Source organism: Rhagoletis pomonella, unplaced genomic scaffold (genome assembly GCF_013731165.1).
Source record: "Rhagoletis pomonella isolate Grant_MI unplaced genomic scaffold, Rhpom_1.0 Rhpom_scaffold_00007, whole genome shotgun sequence".
Classification (NCBI taxonomy): domain Eukaryota; kingdom Metazoa; phylum Arthropoda; class Insecta; order Diptera; family Tephritidae; genus Rhagoletis; species Rhagoletis pomonella.
This window is the reverse complement of record NW_023458561.1, coordinates 4,446,100-4,463,689: the sequence shown is the minus strand read 5'-3', so window position 1 is coordinate 4,463,689 and position 17,590 is coordinate 4,446,100. Positions and strand designations below refer to the sequence as shown.

General features: G+C 35.8%; 1 protein-coding gene across 1 annotated transcript in view; it reads left to right on the top strand.

The window, feature by feature from the left end:
• LOC118742263 (zinc finger protein 423 homolog) overlaps positions 1 to 17,590 on the top strand; it is a gene marked incomplete in the record, with an annotated part of 513,159 nt that overhangs the window by 429,675 nt on the left and 65,894 nt on the right.

The window sequence follows — 17,590 nt, the reverse complement described above, 5'->3', positions numbered from 1 at the left end:
CGCCGTCGCCAACGCGTAAAGGCCCGTAAATCTTCCGCAAAATCTTTCTCTCGAACAACCACAGAGCCACCTCCTCGGATGTTGCCATTGTGCATGCTTCTGCGCCATAAACCAGCATGGGCATGATGACTGACTTAAAGAGTGTGGTTTTCGTACGCCGTTAGAGGGCTTTACTCCTGAATTGCCTACTCAGTCCAAAGTAGTTCTTGTTGGCAAAAGTGATTCTGCGTTGGATTTCAATGCTGACATTATTATCGGTATTAATGCTGTTTCCCAAGTAAACGAAATTCTCTACTCTTTCGAAATTATAACTGTACAGTGACGTGGGTGCCAAGGCGCGAATGTGCCCATTGTTTGTTTGATGACAGGAGATACTTCGTCCTGTTCCTCGTTTACCACCACACCCATTCGCTTTGCTTCCTTGTCCAACTTGGAAAAGGCAGAACAGACTTAGCTAAATTGTTCCTGAGCGGTTCAGTTCTGCAGCTCTTATTATCTTCTCCAACATCAGATTAAAGAAGTCACATGAAACGGAGTCGCCCTGTCTGAAACCCCGTTTGGTGGCGAACGGCTCGGAGAGGTCTTTCCCAATTCTAGCAGAGCTGGTGGTATTGCTCAACGTCATTCTACACAGCCGTATGAGTTTTGAGGGGACGCCAAATTCAGACATAGCGGCGTGTAGGCAATTCCTTTTACTGGCTAACCAGAATGTAGTACCACAGCCGCAAGCTATTTCGCTAGCTACATCAGTAATAATACACCACAGCTACAGGTACATATTGTGGGCAGTTCAGAGCATTTAGAATACTTTAACTTTTGACAGCTCTTGCTACATACCACAGCCTCACCCTTCTGGTTAGCCAATTAGTGCTATCGAAAGCGGCTTTAAAGTCGACAAATGGCTGGTGAGTGTCGATCCCTTTCTCGCGAGTCCTTTCCAAGATTTGGCATATTGTGAATACCTGGTCTATGGTGGATTTGCCAGGTCTAAAGTCACACTGATAAGGTCCAATCAGTTCATTGACGATGGTATTCAGTCTTTCACATAATACATTCGATAAGACTTTGTAACCTATGCTTAGAAGGCTGATCCCGCGGTAGTTGGCACGCATGGCGGGGTCGCCTTTCTTGTGGATTGGACAGAGCGCACTTGAATTCCAGTAATCGGGCATGCACGTTACTAGCTCCTTGACATCTTAATTGAATAGCTCAGCTGACAGGCCATCAGCTTAATCAGCTTTGTTACTTTTCAGCTGCATAATCGCTATTCGTACCTCGTCATAGTCAGGCGCCGGTCGATCAGCCTCAGCACGCCGTTTCTATGCGGAGGCTGAATTTTCCGACACTGGCGCCAAAGATCCCTTCGTTGCCCACCTTGGAATTTAAATCACCAAGCACGATCTTTATAGCTGTCGGGGGCAGCGCTAATATGTACGCTCTAAGCTAAGAGATCCTTGGATGCCTCGTCCTTCTCTTCTATCGGGGCATTGGCACATATGAGCGAGATGTTGAAGAACTCGCTTTGTTGCGGATTGTGGCTAGACGTTCGTCCACTAGAGTGAACGCCGGTCTCTCTCCCACCACAAATCCAACATCGACTTGCGCTCCTTTACGTGGAATCTGTAGTAGACGTCGCAAGGCTGCACGCTTACCTTCCTCGCACCGTCCATCGCATTTCATGGATGGTGGTGACGTCAGCCTTTATTTTACCTAGGACATCTATCAGCCGGCAGAGGCACCTTCCTGATTAACGTTTCGGATATTACAGGTGCATACACTCAAATCATAGTCCTTCCTATGTTTGCCGTGGTCGTCATAAAAAAGGGGGTATAATCCGAGACATGTATTTTTTTTGCATTGGGCAGGGTTTTAACATGGCGGGACCCAAACCCAGCGCACGGGGTGTTAAGCTATCCCACTTTAGCTCACTCCCAAACTAGTGTTCGGTCGCTACCCAGAGGATTCATGGATCTAAATATCCGGAAGTTGTGAGCTGAGATTTTAACCGTATGCACACGAATCACTTCTGGCCAGTTACAGGTGAATGTCAGTCAAAAGCTTTATGTATAAAACATAGTGGTCAAAGGCGAATATCTCAGGTAAACCCTGATGTATTTTTTAAATTCATAGCTCTACATACCTGTATATTTAGTATAGTAAATCAAATAGCCGGACCAGACGTTATTCAAAATAAAAAATGTAAAAAATAAACGTTTCCGTATACTCGGTAATATTCCTCCGCAATTTTGTAACGTGTTCGCCACCTGAACTAGAAACGCAAAATTTATGATATCAATTTCGTGGCGAAATTATACACATTTTTTAACTGCCTTGGAAACGTAGGGAAAATCTTTTTTATTCATACGAATCGTTGCAAAGGTTCTGTGCTTTTTTTAAGAAGTTTTACTTCTATCACGTGTACGGTGTTGCACTCGTGCTATTAAACTAATGCTTTTTTCTCAAGTAGTTTTGCAATTTTTAGATATGTATGTAAGAAGTAACGGCACATTGGGTGAACTAAATGTATTTATACATATGTACATATTTATGTACAACTGTAGGTAATATTGTACGCGTCTTCCCAGGTTGGTTAAGTGCGGGTGATAAACCATGCAGCATAGTTAAATACTGCGCAATTTAATAATAATAATAATAGATTGGCGCTTACACATATGTTAGTGTTTGGCCGAGCTTCTCCTCCGGTTTGTGGCGTGCGCCTTGATGTTGTCACACAAAGCGGAGGGACCTACAGTTTTACGCCGACTCCGAACGGCGATTGTATTTTTATGAGAAGCTGTTTTTCATGGCAGAAATACACTCGGAGGTTTGCCATTGCCTGCCGAGGGACGACCGCTGTTAAGAAAAAACCTTTTTTCTATATTTTTTGCGATGTTGCTTTGACCAGGGTTTGAACCCAGGTGCTGCGGAGTGGAAGCGCGCACTGCTTACCACTACACCACAGCGGCCGACAATTTAAATGGGGAAAAATGTTACAATTTCGCCATTGACTGAAAAAAACTCTAAAATACACACAAATTGTGGTTTCCAAGACATGAAAGTGATTAGCACAGCTGCATCCTTCAACTTGTCAACTCGCGGGAAATTCCCCGTTTTGCAGGGAATTTCGGTTTAAGTGGCAATTGGAAAATGGGCATTTTTTCGGGGAACTGGGTATGTTATTTTTATATCTTAAAGTAACCAATTTAGACGAATATGTTAATTTTTAACCAGTTGACCCTTTTGGATCGACATTTTTCAATTTGAATCGCAATATCTCCACAACAAGAGTTTTCCCAGATACAGGCTATAACAAGATGAAAGCTAAGGTTTTGGGCTAGATTTGTGGAAACTTAGAATAAAATCGACTGACCAGTTTTTGAGCAAATGCCCGAAATCTCTATTTTCAGCAACCGGAGTTTTAATTTTCAGGCGATAACGTTATGACATATTTATAGTTTACAAACACAAAAGACAGCATTAGATAGCTTGTTTTAAGACCCTTCTACTGATATCCACTTCAATGGTATGGAATGAGTACTGCGAATTCAGTGGTAGTTTAAAAAATTGCCTTTTTTCGAATTTCAGGAACCACCCACGCCCACAAAGGCCTACGAATCGAAACATCCTGAAACAAAACCTTCCTAGTTTTTTTGGTGCTTTAATTCTTTAAGGTTTGAAAAAAATTTAAATTAATGTACGTACAGACGCTACACACATCGCAAAGCATCTCGTAGTGGAGACACGAACCAAAACACATTTAGCTCTATATCTTTCCAACTAGTAGCCGGAACTTAATATATAAGGTATCGTTTGAAAGGTATTGGCGTATAAAATAAGACTAAATGTGTTTGGTGCATCCACATACCCCCTTAAACCGATAAAAGTAAAAAAATATTTTTTGTTTCGAAACACTTTAGCCTAATTTCTAAGAATCCGGTTAATCGTTTATGAAGCTTGAATACATTTTCTGGACACACTCTGCAAGACCTTTCCAACGATACATGTCGATTGGACGTCTGCTTAAAAACTTCCAAATTTCGTGTATATATAAGCGAGTCATTTCAGCATGTTACTGTGGCTGCTTTCGTCACTCGCGCGCACTGCCGTGCGCTGTGATAAAACTATCTACATATGTTAAGTACACTTTAACATATTATACATTTTTATTTAACAGCCTTAGATTTGAACTAGTGTTAAATTTTTTGAGTATTAATTAAAAGGAAAAATAAATACATATATATTTCAAACTTTCGAACATAAATTTAAATGCATTTTTTATTATATGTTATTTAAAGTAAAAGCTTTCGGGTACAATAAATACTATAGTTTTGATTTTATTTTAAAATATTGAATATGCAAAAAAAAACATTTTAGTTAAAAATAAAATAAATACTTCAGTTAATTTTCGAGTGAACTTAAATAAGAATAAAAGCTTTCATCAAATTATATTAAATTCAGTCACTTTGCACATTTTAGTCCTTTCTTTTCCAAATTTTCTAAAAGAAATAATTAACGCTTAAAATTTGAAATTGGGATAAGAATAAAATAAATTATTAATTCATGCAGTTATTAAATATTCTTAATTTTTGTCTATAGTTTGGCTTGTTGATTGATAATTGAAATTAACCAAGTAATCGTGCAATTAGAAAAAGACAAAAATATTTGAAAATGATCAAAAATATTAAAATAGTCATGTAATTAAAATTAATGGATTAATTAAAAAATTTGAATTATTTGTTAATTACTAAAAACGTGCTAACATTGGTCTTTAATCATTATTTAACATTTTTGGTATAATTGAATATGTACTCGCTTTAATGGTTTACAATATACCCAAATAAAAGCTATAATATTTTGAGTGCATACTTTATTGTATTAAAATGTCGAAGTCAAATAAAACCGGGCATGAATAAATAGTTTTGTACTTAGTACAAGTCTGGTCATTTTCGAATTAGTTCGGTTTTAGTCAGGAAATTCTAGTTACAAACTAGTGTTTTTCCTGACTAGTTTTGGATTTCAGTGCAGAGTATTTACTGAACAGTACTGCAGAATGAGCAAAAATTTTGCAGCAATAATCAAGTAATAACTAAGCGTTGGTTTTACTACGACCTTGCTAAGACGAAAAAAATTTACTTGTGAGCCTTTTTAGCCTGAAGTATGTATGTATCAAATAAAACACCTCTTTGAGGTAAAATTTTCGAGTGACGAAAGCTGAACTAGAAACACAAAATTTATGATATCAATTTCGAGTCGAAAATTATACGCAGTTTTTAACTGCCTTTGAAACGTACGGAAAATCTTTTTTATTCATACGAATCGTTGCAAAAGTTCTGTTTTTAATTTTGTGTTTCTAGCAGTAGACGGAATTTCGCAACGTTCCGATAAATAAAAAAAAGATTTTCCGTACGTTTCAAAGGCAGTTAAAAAATGCGTATAATTTTCGTCACGAAATTGATATCATAAATTTTGTGTTTCTAGTTCAGTTGTCGTCACTCGAAAATTTTACCTCAAAGAGGTGTTTTATTTGATATCAATTATTTTGGGGTAGCAAATTTAAAATCGATGAAAATACAAATAATAATCAAAATATTTTATTTTTCTCAAATAAATTGCTAAAAATATTATCTAAATCTAAATTATGTATTAAAATCGATTTGTTCATTGAAACATATAGGCTGCATTTCTTTATTCATTCTGAACGTTTGGAATAAACTTTTTTGTTTATTTATTCTTTAGAACGTTCCTGATGAAATGCTGTATGTATTTCAAACGCATTCTGTTTATTCCGGCTGTGAAATGGGATTATGTATAAAGAAACGCAGCCATAATTTTTCGAATACGGAATGAAACGAAAAAAACTGATCATATACTTTGTTTTCGAAAAAATTAAAAATACAAAAAATTATGAGAAATTATAAAAACTTATCAACTTGGTACTTTGGATACAATAAACAACTGTATTCATCTGATTGTATCGTAGTTTATTTCTGTTAAGATTTCTACCGGGTGTGGGGGGCACACATATGCTTCTTTTAAGAAATTTTACTTCTATCGCGTGTACGATGTTGCACGAGTGCTATTAAACTAATGCTTTTTTCTCAAGTAGTTTTGCTCAGTGGCAATTTATTCATATGTATGTAAGTAGTAGCGGCACATTGGGTGAACTAAATGAATTCATACATACATATTTATGTACAACTGTAGGTAACGCGTCTTCCCAGGTAGGTTAAGTGCGGGTGATAAACCCATGTAGCATAGTTACATACTGTGTACATACCTGCAATTAAAATGGGGAAAAATGTTACAATTTTGGCATGTGACTGGTAAAAACTCTAAAATACATACAAATTGTGGTTTCCAAGACATGTACGAAGTGATAGCACCGCTGCATCCTTCAACTTGTCAACTCGCAGGAAATTCCCCGATTTCCAGGGAATTTCGGTTTAAGTGGCAATCGGGGAATTAGCAATTTTTTTCGGGGAACTGGGTATGTGATTTTTATATCTTAAAGTAACCAAATTAGCCGGACATGTTAATTTTTAAGCATTTGACCCTTTTTGGAGCGAAATTTTTTCAATTTGAATCGCAATATCTCCACAACAAGAGTTTTCCCAGACATAAGCTGTACGCCAGATGAAAGCTAAGATTTTGGGCTAGATTTGTGGAAACTTAGAATAAAATCGACTGACCAGTTTTTGAGAAAATGCCCGAAATGTATATTTGCTGCATTCCGATTTTTAGTTTTCAGGCGGTAAAGTTTATAAAAAGTAAAGGTAAAGTTTATTTATATTTTATAAACACAAAAGATAGCGTTAGATAGCTTGTTTGAAGACCCGTCTACTGATATCCACATCAATGACATGGACAGAGTAGTGCGGCCTCAGTGGTAGTTTAAAAGATTGTCTTTTTTCGAATTTCAGGCAGCAGCCACGCCCACAAAGACATACGAATCAAAACATCCTGGAACAAAACCTTCTTAGCTTTTCTTGTACTTTAATTCCTGAAAGTTTGGAAAAAATTAAATGAAGGTACGTACAGACGCCACATGCATACCAAAGCATCTCGTAGTGGAGACACGAACCAAAACGCATTAACCTCTATATCTTTCCAACTAGTAGCCGGAACTTAATATGTAAGGTATCGGCCTATAGAATAACACTAAATATGTCCGGTGTACCCTCGTACCCCCTTAAACCGGCAAACGCAAAAAACCTTTTTTTGTTTCGCAACACTTTAGGCAAATTTTTAAGAATCCGGTTAATCGTTTATGAAGCTTGAATACATTTTCTGGACACACTCTGCAAGACCTTTCCAACGATATCTCAAGCATGTCGATTGGACGTCTGGATAAAAACTTCCAAATCTCGTGTATATATAAGCGAGTCATTTCAGCATGCTACTGTGGCTGCTTTCGTCCCTTGGGCGCACTGCCGTGCGCTGTGATATACAATATTGCGGCAGCTTTCTACCTCCCTTGTGTTTATTTTACACTAAGTATGCCGCTGTGGTGTAGTGGTAAGCAGTGCGCGCTTTTACTCATCAGCACCTGGGTTCAAGCCCTGGTCAAAGCAACATCGCAAAAAATATAGAAAAAGTTTTTTTCTTAACAGCGGGGTCCCTCGGCAGCTAATGGCAAACCTCCGAGTGTATTTCTGCCATGAAAAACAGCTTCTCATAAAAAAAAACAATCGCCGTTCGGAGTCGGTGTAAAACTGTAGGTCCTTCCGCTTTGTGTGACAACATCAAGGCGCACGCCACAAGTCGGAGGAGAAGCTCGGCCAAACACTAACATATGTGTAAGCGCCAATCTATTATTATTATGCTTTAGAAATATTTACACATGATTTCGTTAATTTTAGAATTGTAGCAGGTAGTGATTTTTTCTTCAAACTGCATTTCGCTAAGTGCAGAGTTGTGTGGTTTAGTTGGGATTTAACTGAATACCGGAAATTTCGTAAATACGTACGTTCTTCATAAAATTTTATTATGTAAGAGTTTTGGGGCGTTGCGCAGTTGTCGGAGAAGCTACATATGTTTTACGCGAAATTAGAAGGGCTGTTACGATTATAATAAAAATGCATCATCGTAGTATTTTTGTTATGCCAAATCTGAATATGCCAAACATTTTTTAGTTTGACAGTTGACAGCTGTCAAATTAACTGCTAATTTCTCTAAAAATAAGATAATCTTTTTGAAAATATCACTTATTAGGTTTTTACGCACGCTAGTCACGAATTTTATGTCAAATTAAAAGTTTGGCAGTCGACAGCTGTCAGACGGATTGCCAATTTTTATAAAAAGCAGAGAATCTTTTTAAAAACGTTACTGATAAGGTTTTTAAACATGCTGATCATGAATTTTACGTCAAATTAAAGCTTTGTGAGTTGACAGCTGTCAAATTGACTGTTGATTTTTCTGAAAATAAGAAAATGTTCTTTAAATGCTACTGGTGAGAGTTTTAGACACACTAGTCACGAGTTTTACGTGAAATTAAAACCTTGAGATTTGACAGCTGTCGAATGGGCTGTCACTTTCTCTAAAAAGAAGTAAACGTACTAGGTTTTAAGGCTTACTGATCTCGAGTTCTATATTACATTCAAACTTTTTCAGTTTAAATCTGTCATTTTTAGTTGAGTAACACAATAAATTTGTTAAACAAAATTACTGATTTATTGTATTTGATCGAACATATTTATGATTAAATTATGAATTAATAACAATAATTATATTTATAAATGGGGGATAGCTGGGCCGCGTGCTATATGCTCAACCCAAACAACTTTTTAAGATTTTTTTTTATTTTATACCAAATTGGTGATTTCCAAAGCTAAAGTATTCTCATTTTGAAATAACGTTATTCAGCTTTGAATTTTTGTAAATGAGAAATTTAAAACAAAAATTATAAAACCTTGGGGGCCTAGTTAAAATTTCTGGGCGGAGCACATAGCAGCTATCACCAGTTCACGTATGTTCAAACGTCTACCAAAGACCCTGTATTAACGAATATTACAGACAACAAATTAAAATAGAAATGACGAAATATTTTTTCACTCATCTCTGTCATTTTCAACAAAAACTGATGCGTTTTGAGTTGGTTCACGCAAAAGACTGATAACTTCTTCGGAAATGGCATCAGCTTTTCGAAGAGGGGGTCGTCTCATACTGGATATAACAGGGTCAGATGTTATAAATAACATGTGAAATAAATCTTCGTTAAATTCCTTCCTGGTCATTTTTCGAGTGTTATGCTCGCGATACCATCTGAAGTCTTTGTAGCGAGCCTCCTCGGCTTCCTCAGAAAAATGCCTTACTGTCAAAAGCATACCACATGAAAATTTAGTAATTTTTTAAATTCTTGGGTGCCATATTGGATACAGAAGCATGACAGATGTGTCCAGTAAGGAAGGGCGTAATATTCGGTAACGATAACTTCCGATAACAGCCTTCGGAGTTGCCATGAATGCGAACCTCCAAAAAGCAAATTTCAAAAAAATTCAATAACTTACTTAAATCTCGGACGCCATACTGGATTTTGAATTTTGAATTTTCTAAAACTAGTTTGAAATTTGTAATAAGTGAACTAAAGAACCTCAAAATACCAGATTCATGAAAATTCAGTAATTTTTTTTTAATTCTTGGACGCCATATTGGATTCGTTATTTTCGGTTTTTGAAAATTTACTTCAGGTTTGTCAAGACACATCTTATAAATACTTAGTATGATGCTAAATATAGAAAAATTACATTAATCCTTAGTGTTTTATATACTTTATGTTATTTGTAACAACTGCTTAAGTTGATCTAGTGTCATAAAAGGGGCCGCCACTCTTTTTGGAACAATTATACGCGGCTTTTCTTTTCGTAGATCCTTAAAGGACCCCTTTGCATTACTTTTTGGTACAGGAATGAAGATCCTACTCTGCTCTACTCATTAGTTATACCGTTTTTAAGATAATATTGCTTGAAAAATAAGAAAGCTATCAACTCATAACTCTTACAACAAGCCATTATAATTTTCTTTTAATAAAATCACGATTTGTCAAATGCTTAAATTTATTTATCTAATAATAATGCAGCACACCCTGAAATCTAAGAAAAGGTCTGAGGAAGGCAATTAAATAGCAGCACACAACCAGTGTTGCCGCGCCGTCTCAAGAAAATGTATCACTGACCAAGCCAAAAATGTATCCAATTGTATCCAATTTTCTTTGTTTACGTATACATCTCGTAATTTGTAAGAACACCAAAAATTTTCAAGAAAAATGCATAATTTAACCCATCCTAAGGACTTGGAATACATGTATATATATTTTTATTTTTTAATAAAATTAAACATTTGTAATTTCATTTTATAAAGTACATTTTTTGTGCATAAGTATTTTGCAAAGTAGTATAATAAATAGCAAGTACACTCTAAAAAAGCATGTAAAACTACTACTGAAAAGTATATATTTTTCAACAAGAATCAGTATAAATATACGTATAAGATGTCTAGTATTTGATTTTGAACTTGAGGTCTTTAAAATATACTCATAAATACACATATATAGAATGCTTAAAATTGCACAAATTTTCAAACTAAAAATACATTTTCTACTAATAATAAACATTACTATACTTTAAACATTTTATGTGTAATTTTGATCTTTGCGGCAAATTTGGTATGTAAAAGTAAAAAGGCAATATTTAATTTTATTACACGGCGTGCAAATTTGTACACATTATAAGAGGAAACTGGTTACCTCTCTTAATATGCGCAAATAAACAAAATTTTTTTAGAGTGTATTTAAAGTCTTTTTAGTAAAATTCATACAAATTTCCTTAAATAAATAAATTTTAGTTTTTTTAGTGTATTTTAACCTTCATTGAAATCCTCTTTCTTTTTAAATTAACAAATGAAAATATGTGATTGAAAGAGATTACTACAGAAAGAGTATAATTTATTATATATATATGTATATTAAGATCTTGCTTACAGCATCCTTTTAAGCTAATTAAATCAATTGCGCTTATTACCAATTTTGGTGAGATCTCTTCATATGTTCATTTCTTCGTTCACAAAAATTAAAATGCTTTAATTTCACGCTTAAGTAGCGATTTTTAATACATTTAAAAAACGTAATGCTTTCTACCATCTTTAATGAAAATCGGTTTTTGAACGAAAAATACTTTATAGAATATCTATATAAAATTTTGGCCTATTTAAAAAAGTATCCATATTTATACTGATCGGAAAAAATAAGTATCCCGCAAAAATTAGTCTAAAAATGTATCCAATTGGATCTATTTAGATCCAAACGGCATCCCTGCACACAACCCCGTGCCTTCCTCAGAAGTGAATATAACTACAACAACAACGACTAATACAACAACAACCCAAAAAGGTTGGTTACTGTCTTTACTGTGACTGAAACTGAGACAAACAATTCTGTGTATGTCATAACACACATTTTTCTTTCTCTACCTAGCGCAGCGATCGACATGCCATAGCTTACTGAGCGCTCTGGGACCACATGTGTGCTTCACCCAAGAATGATAGAATACAAGATTGCGCCAATGAGAGAGGAGTTTTGAGCGTAATTTTTGCGTGACGTCATCTTGGTGCAATTGCTAGAGAGAAATGCCAAAACGCATATAAAAATATGTAAACAATGCAGAAAAATGTGTTAATTTTAATATTACATGGCCCAATTTTGCAGGAATCAATAAATATACAAAGATTGATTAATTAGGAACACGTAGCAATAATTTTGGACATGTAGCCCTTTAGATAAGTACGATTTTTAGCACATGAAAAAATGGATGTATTAACAGTGTTTGCAATTTCATGTAGACCAAAAGGAAGGTGTGTAGCAAAGTGAATTTTTTGGACTTGCCATTTTAAAAAGCCATGCAGAGTGCATATTTATATTTGTGGACGGTAGCCAATCACCATGAACTCCACAGCTGTTGACTCCACAGCTTTTATTTGATGACTTTTGTACCGTTTCCGAGAGGATGCATGAGTGTGGCTTTTTTTGGAAGCAAATATTCTATGTCAGTAAAACATAATTTAAGCAGAACTTTTAAATGTATAATAATTTGGGCACTGTTTTGTATTAGGTACGTAACAGCGCGGTAAGATGCCGCTTGCATTAGCGCCTGGCGACCTTATCCACTGGTGCATTACCTCTTACCAGCACTAAAAGAATAAGGTACTAACAAAAATAAGTAGGTAGTGAATCTATTCATGTATCTATTTACTGTAGAAACTGCTTTTGTATACATGGCATTGCCAGCAAACTAAACCAACAACTGTCTACATTCACCATGGAAATATACCTACTACAATTCACCAAGAAAAAGCCAACATAGTTCCATATAGAAGCTCATAGCTCACACACATAGCACAAAGCTCGATTTGGTTTTTAATGCATGTCCTCGCCGGCAGAACTGCTTCCACTTTTCCATCCCATATGCGAACAGCGGTAGCGGAGCAATGATTTCCACGCACAATGCAATGGTCAGCATACTAGCACATTCAAACGATTCAATAAGTGGGACTATGTCACGGTGGACAGAATACAGAAGGTGGCGACGATGGCAATACCGCTAATCGGCTCTCAGTGAATTTGGCAGAATCAGCTGTTTTGCTGACGTCACAGTCGAGATGACAGCAGTAGTGATGTGTTGAGTCAATACCCTGCAGTGACAACCCAAACCAGTTAGAAAAAATACTAGTTCATAGACTAGTATGTGCTTACCAGTTCAACATTTTCGAAGAACTTAAGCGTTCAGCGACATCTGCCTTTGAATTGCCAAAGCCTAAAATAAAACGCAATTAATTGCTTTTCTTACAAATGTCGGCTGTGGCGTCACGTGAAGACTACTTCTTCTGGTTCTGGGATCGCAGGTTCGAGGCCGCTTGGAGGTGGTTAAGATTTTTAAAGTTAGATCAATGTAAGTAGGAATAATTATTTCAATTTAAATATAAATAACAAACTTAAAAATCTAGTTGCATTACAAAAAAAAAGAAACAAATATATGGGAAGAAATACTTGTGCCATAAAAAAAATAGATTACAAAATATATATATTTTTTTTAATTAAATTTAAGAATAACAAACAAAACCTAAATAAAAAATATAAATAAAAGAAATATTATAAATAAAAAAATAAAATAAAAAAATTTTCCCTGCGCCCGGGCTTGAACCTGGTACCTCAGGCATACCACGCGAGTGCTTTGCTTTGTCGGCCATTGCGACTGTTTGAGCGCCGCGAGCAAAAAGGCATACTAATGCTTTTCATAGGGGATGAATTGGCAGACTATCTCATCAACTGGTATGATGCTACTAGTATTTCTACTAGTAGATGCTGATGCATAACCTGACAATTGACATCTCTTAGGACATCGCAATGTTAAAAATACCAGTCGCTAACATTGAAAAACGATAGAACGTGAACTAGTTGGGCTGAAACGCAAACTGGTAGAATTCTAGTTCACAACTAGTAGCTTTCCCTGCAGGGTACCTTTAAGTATCCATTACTCTCGATACTCGGTACCGAAATATTTAGGTTTCGAATAAAAGCGCACATAGGCCAAAAGTATGGAAAAAACAGTTCAGGGGAGACTCGCCTATCAAAGCCCGAATGTAGGAACCAATAGAGCTTTTAATACTGATTCAAATGAAAGATGTATATATGTCGGTTCAAGTCCATAATACAGAGAAACTCTTACTTGTTTGAAGCGTTTTTGTTCCAGCTGAATCGGACGATATCATTTTTGTAGGCAGATTCTGTAACCAGTTAGCGACAGATTAGTTAGCGACAATTTTCGAATCGGTATCTTTTTTGTTGACGTATGATATGAAATATTTTTACGTCAACAAGTGCGATATCGATCCGAAACTTGTCGCTAACTGGTTACAGAATCTCCCACCCAGACAGGCTTCTTCTTCCGTCAAAGTATTTTTCTTGAACCTTCGATCGACTAGGGTTAAAACTGATAAAATAATATTTCTCTGTTGCGATAAGCTCAAGTATTTTAACCGATATCATATAAATTAGTAATTAAAGTTTTTTCTAAGCTTGAAATGCATATAATGGCGAGGTTTAATGTAAAGAATCAGTATCGGGTACCGATAAGGAAGTATTGGGTACCGAAACCTTTTTTTAAGTATTGGACCGACAACTCAGCACATCCCTTGACAGCAGTTTTATTTGCCGCTCTCAGTTGTCAACTCTACGGTGACATCACGCCAAAATTACTCACGAATTCTGCTGCAATCGGCGCAATCTTGTATAAAATTCGGGAACTAAATATCTTTAGTTGTCGAAACTAATCCTTTTACTCAGTGCAGCGAACGTTTAACACGAAAAATTTTATGATTTTTAACACCAACATAGTTTTGATACTCGGGAAAATGCATCCACTATTTTAGCTCCATGTTCGAAGAAATTGTAAACATCTCTGGCAAGTTTTTCGACTTCCACGGGAACTTTTTTACAAGATGGGAAAAGTATTAAAATTTTAAAAGAAGTTTCCCTCCGCAATTCATCGAAAAATGTATCACTTTTAATCCACTTGGAAAATTTAAAACTTTCGAAAACTCATCACAAAAGTTTTTCCTGACACAGTTTATTGATTAAACGAATAACTACTTATTTCTTACAAGTTTAATTAGTCGCATTTCATCATTTTAACTTCCACACCATCAAATTACATTTTGTGGTTTGCGCAAATTCCTACCAGCTGTTTTCCTATTGGCAAATTGCTGTTGGCAAACATTTTTTCAGCAGAAACTAGCAGCTTCCCCTCAAAATGAAATGTCACTTTGCTCTCTCAATTTCCCCTACTTTGCAAGTTTTTTGCGTACGCGAACGCAAAAGCCTGAAAGTTTTGGTTAACTTTGAACAATTAACAGCTCCGCGAACGCAGCTATAGATTTATTAAAATACTTTAAAAGTACAATTTAAACGTATACATAAATTCTCATACATACATATATGTCGTCCCTGTATATTTTACAGTTCTTTGCAACTTTTTGTTAACCACCATGTTTGAATAAAATGTAGTTATAACAAGAAAGAAAGTCTAAGTTCGGGCGTAGCCGAACATTAAAAACCCGGCGCAAATATTAAATATATGTCTTTCACATTTCCGAAACTAGCGTCCTTAAATTTCGGAATATTGAAGATTCAAGCATTTCTGAAATGTACCGTTATATGAAAAGCGGCCGTAATTTTAGACCGATTTCAATAATTTTCAACGTTTTGCTCGGTGCCACGCCCACTTTCCAAAATTTTATCCTAAACGTATTTCTTGGTAAAGAATTGTTGCAAGCATTAATTTTAAATAAATTAACTTGAATATTTACTGATTTATCGAAGATTTCGTATTTCTCTAAATTACCGTTATATGGGATGTGGGCGTGGTTACTGTCCAATGTTAAAAATTTTCGGCCAGTTGGTATGTTGTACCAAACCCAACCACTGTGCCAACCAGTGTTGCCAGGTTATTCGAGCAGTTTACCCCCAAGGGAATGCCATTTTCCCCTAAATTTCCCTTTCGCACCCCTAAATTCATTTATTTGGAATATAAACGAACTAGCAGACCTGGCATACGAAGTTCCAGTTTCAGAGATATGCAGTATTAAAATTCGATTTATATGGGAGGTGCCACGCCCCCCTTTCCAACAGCTGCCCTCTTTCTTCATGAGTATCCGATTGATTTCGTATATCTCCATACCAAGTTCCAGAACTCCACCATGAACACTTCCAAAGATAGGCAGTATGAAAAATTCGGTTTGTATGGAAGACGCCACGCCCCCTTTTCCAATAGTTCCAATTTTTCTCCAAGAGTATGGGATTTATTTCGTACATCTCCATACAAAACTCTAGAACTCTACCAAAAAATTTCCAGAGATAAGCAGTATGAAAAATTCGGTTTGTATGGTAGATGTCACACCCCTTTTTACAATAGCTAAAATTTTTCTCCAAGGGTATGCGATTCATTTCGTATATCTCCATACCAATTTCCAAAACTCTACCATGCAAACTTTCAGAGATATGTAGCATGAGAAATTCGCTTTGTATGGGAAGTGCCACGCCCCCTTTACATACAGATTTTTTTCAGCCTAAAACCATCCTTGGGACACGTGCGGCAGGTGGCAGTTTCAAAAAAATCGGTTCAGCCGCTCTCGAGCCTTGCGAAAACTAACAAACGGCTTTCTAAATATATATTAGTTGAGATATATTATATATTATTATTATATTTTGACAGTATAAGTTGTTTTAGATTGGCGCAAAAAAAATCTTGCCTTGTGACGAATTCGCCCCTTGATATGGTCGTTACTTAAAGCTATTTATATTCGAAATTGCATGAAAATTGGAAAACAGGAATCTATAAGCTTATCCAGGCAAAAAGCTACCTACGTACCGAATTTTAAGCAAATCGGACCATAAATACGATTTCTTCCAACAGATCGGTCCCTGGTTCACTTCTCGGACAAAATGGATCATATATGCTAATATATGCTAAAAAGCTACCTACGTACCGAATTTTAAGCAAATCGGACCGTAAATACGATTTTTTCGAATAGATCAGTCCCTGGTCCACTTCTCGGAAAAAATGGACCACATATCCTAATATATGCTAAAAGACTACTTACGTACCGAATTTTAAGCAAATCGGACCATAAATCGGAAAAAATTTATAACATATGCTAATACATGCTAAAAAGCTACCTGCGCACCGAATTTTAAGCAAATCGGACAGTAAATTCGATTTTTTCGAATAGATGGGTCCCTGGACCACTTCCCAGAAAAAATGGGTCATATATGCTAATATATGCTAAAAAGCTACTTACGTACTAAATTTTAAGCACATCGGACTATAATAAGATTTTTTCGAATAGACCGGTCCCTGGTCCACCTACCCGAAAAAACGTAAAATTTTTTTAGCCTAAAACATGGTGGTTACCGAAAGCTATTTGTATACAAAATTTCATGAAAATCGGACCAGCCGTTCGCGAGAGTACCTGTTACAAAAAAAAGGGACTTCTCTTTATATAATTAGTATAGATTTTAATTTTTCAGTTGTCGATAGTGAATTTTTTATTGAATATACATTTTCGAAGGATCACATTTTTTATTTCACATTAACTATCAACCATCTAGAATATCAGAAAGGGCGTCCAGTACCTCAAATTGAAAATCACTTTCATACACGTTTTCACAAACAAACATTTTCAGCATTTCAGTCGATACTTGAAACTGTGTGCAACCGCCACTGGGCAAAAGAAGTCTAGTTCTCATTACAGCATCCGCAGTTTTTATCGCCATATTGTTTCGCAGTTTATCCTTTATGATATTGACTATCGAAAATGCTCTCTCAACCGAAGCATTAGAAAATGGTAAACTGAGTAATGCCATAGCCAATTTTGAAATATTTTCAAATCTTGCATTATTGCCTGCATCTTTTTCATCTACAACTTTTGCCCAGTATTGCTCCGAAGATTTTGCTCAATGTTTAACCTCTGCAACATATTCCATTGTTCGACTGTAGCATCAATATCAACACAAACATTTTTAAAGGTAACAGCAACGTCGGTT